This window comes from Belonocnema kinseyi, chromosome 10 (assembly GCF_010883055.1).
Source record: "Belonocnema kinseyi isolate 2016_QV_RU_SX_M_011 chromosome 10, B_treatae_v1, whole genome shotgun sequence".
Classification (NCBI taxonomy): domain Eukaryota; kingdom Metazoa; phylum Arthropoda; class Insecta; order Hymenoptera; family Cynipidae; genus Belonocnema; species Belonocnema kinseyi.
Genome location: NC_046666.1, coordinates 37,485,052 through 37,488,109, shown reverse-complemented (window position 1 = coordinate 37,488,109; position 3,058 = coordinate 37,485,052). Strand labels below are relative to the sequence as shown.

Genomic DNA, 3,058 nt, shown 5'->3' with positions numbered 1-3,058 from the left:
GCATTTTTTAGCATTTTTAAGCTGAGACAGATCTTCAACTAAAATTATGAATCTTAAACAAAAAATAAATTTTCAACAAAGTCGTTCAACTTTCCGCCAAACAGTTGAATTTTCAGTAAAAAGGTGAATTTTCATTAAAAAAAGATGAATATTTGACGAAAAGTATTATAGTTAATATTTTATAATATTTTATAGTTAAGACAACTTTTCTTTCTAAATAGAACAATTACTTAACAAAATAGTTGCATTTTCTGTGAAAGAAGATATCTTTTTAAATTTTAAACTTCAATCAAGAACAGTTGATATTCCAACCAAAAAGATAATAAAAAACAATGTTTAACCAAATAGGTAAATTTTCAATAAAATAAATTTTTTAACAAAATATTTTTGAATTTCAACCAAAAAGACAAATATTAAAAAATTACATGAATTTTTAAACAAATAGTTGAATTTTCAAATGAAAAAAAATTTTGTACCAAAAAAGGAAAAGTTAAATTTTCAGTAAAAAAAATTATAAAAAAGGAATTTTAAACAAAATAGTTAAATTTCCAACCATAAAGATTCATCTATTAGATTAATAATTGTGAATATTCTGTGGACATTTTTTCTTGAAAATGAATTATTTTGCCTGAAAGTTTAACTATTCCATTTGCAATTGAAAATTAATCTTTTTCAGTTGAAAACTCATATTTTTAGTTGAAAATTTGTCTTTTTTTAAATAAATTATTTCGATTGAAAAATCATCTTTTTATTTAAAATGAAAATATTTTGGACAAAAAAACTTGTTTGGTTGAATAGTTGAAATTATAGTTTAAAATTCATGTATTTTTGTACTAAAAATTCAATTATTTAATTGAAAGCTGAACTACTTTATGAGAGATTCATATTTTTTATTTTAAATTTCTCATTTTGGTTAAATATTCATTTCTTTGATACAAAATTTAACTGTTTTGTTAAAAAATTCATTATTTTTGGTTGGAAATTAATTTTGGCAACTGAAAATTTTAATATTTCTGTTAAAGATTCATCACTTTAGTTGAAAATTCATTTGTTTGATTGAAAAGTGAACTACTTCGTTAAAAAATTAGTTCTTTTTTGGTTGAAGATGAGTTTTTTGAATTGAATATTGAATTGTTCTGTTTTTGGTTGAAAATTCAACTACTTGGTGAAAATTTGACTATTTTGTTGAATATTCTTTTTTTTTTAATTAGAAATAATTTGTTGGCTATAAATTCAAATATAGCATTTATGGATGGAAATTTATATTTTTGGTTAAAAAATCTTTTTTTTTAAGTTAATTTTTTAAATACAAAATTGAACTATTCGATGTTTGCTTTAAATTTAAAAATTGTTTTGTAGAATATAAATCTTCTTTTTGAGTTATTTACGATCCTTGGTTGAAAATTCATCTTTTTGGTTAAAATGTTCACTTTTGTGTTAAAAAATTATTCTTTTTCGTGGCAATTCAAAACCGTAGTAGTTAGTTTTTTTGGTTGGAGAATAATTTTTTGAAGTGAATATTCAATTATTTTATTTTTGGTTGAAAATTCAACTACATAATAAAAATCTGAACTGTTTAGTTAAAGATGCATTTTTGTTGTTTTTGAAGATTTTTTTAAAAATTTGACTATTTTATTTAATATCCAACTTTGAAGGTTTAAAATTGAACTATTTTATTCCAAATTGAACTATTTGGTTTTGGTTATCTTTTCACGTAGATAATTTAACTATTTTGTTGAAAATATGTCCTGTTTTATTAAAAATTAATCTTTTATATTATAAAAAACATCTTTTTAATTGACATTTCATTTTCTTGGTTAAAATGAACTTTTTTGTTAAAAATTAGTCTTTTTGGGTTGAATGCTAGTCTCTTCGTAGTTAAATATTTTTTAGATGAAAATTAAACTATTTCGTTGAAAATGCGACATAATTTGACTTAAAACCCTGGAATTCAAATCGAATGAAATATTACAAATTTTGTTTAAGAAAATGTTTTCTCTTATTATTATACTTTTGTGGAAGTTAACCTTATTTTCCCTGCTCGGAGAGCATTTTCGTCTTTGAAGTCTTTGTGATGTAATTCTGCTTTCCCTATCTATAAAAAATAAATCTTATTTCGCCCTGTTTTACACAAAGTGTTTTAAAAGACTTCCTTGGTGTAATAAATCACTTAGGATTCGACATAAGTCGTTATGCAAAATAAACGTTCACTTAGTGAGATCACATGGTTTATAGACTACTGCAATTCCTTTTTTCTTTCTCTTTTTCTCTCAATTACCTTTTCCTCTCTACTATCCGTGAAAAGGTGCATGCAACTGACTATAATTATTTGTGATGATCAGGTAACGAGTAGAAAGGAGGAGGTTCCGTTTACATTACGAACAGCCGGAACTCAAGCATCACTATCAATCATGATGTTTGAACTAAAGTCGAGGAACAAGGCCAATTTTCGAAGAAACTGTGGATCAAGGGTTAATTGACACTGAATATTTTCTTCAAACTACACTTAGTATCCGATAAACAGACTTCACATCCCAAAATGCACTCAGAAACCAGAACCGTTTCCAATTTAAATGCACAATATTGCGCAATATTCTCGACTGAGTACTCGCGCACTGCGCTTCTTACGAGGCGACAGTCGCAGCCGCTCTCGCCCTGCCTCCTGAGGAACTGCGGGGGCCAGCAGTTCCAGGAATTGACAAACCGGATACGATTCTGTGTAAAGAAATACATTATTTTAAATAAAATTAGTCAAATTAGGTGCCACACGCATACAATAAAGGGTTTCGCAGCCTATTAAGACGCTAATAAGTTGTTAAAACTTCCTACTCTCATAATTTTCCTTCTCCACTCTTCCCAGATTCCCCTACTTCCCCTGTCAGCCCCTACTTCCCTTCCCTGTCCCCCACTCCTTCTCTGTTAATTCGCGCTCACTATCCTCTCCTACTTCTAATAATTTCTTATACTTCTCCTCTCTTTCCCTTCATTTTCCCTTACTTCCGTGACTTTCCTTCCCACAATTTCCCTTCCTTTCCATTTATTTCCTCCAATCATTTCC

The 3,058-nt window shown here is 27.4% G+C and overlaps 1 protein-coding gene across 1 annotated transcript in view; it reads left to right on the top strand.

Moving 5' to 3' along the window:
• LOC117181549 overlaps positions 1-2,795 on the top strand; it is an 83,986-nt gene extending 81,191 nt beyond the window's left edge. The window contains exon 4 of the mRNA XM_033374366.1: positions 2,343-2,795. The gene's annotated coding sequence lies outside the window, so the exon portion shown is untranslated. The remainder of the gene's footprint in view (positions 1-2,342) is intronic.
• Positions 2,796-3,058: the final 263 nt, after the last annotated feature.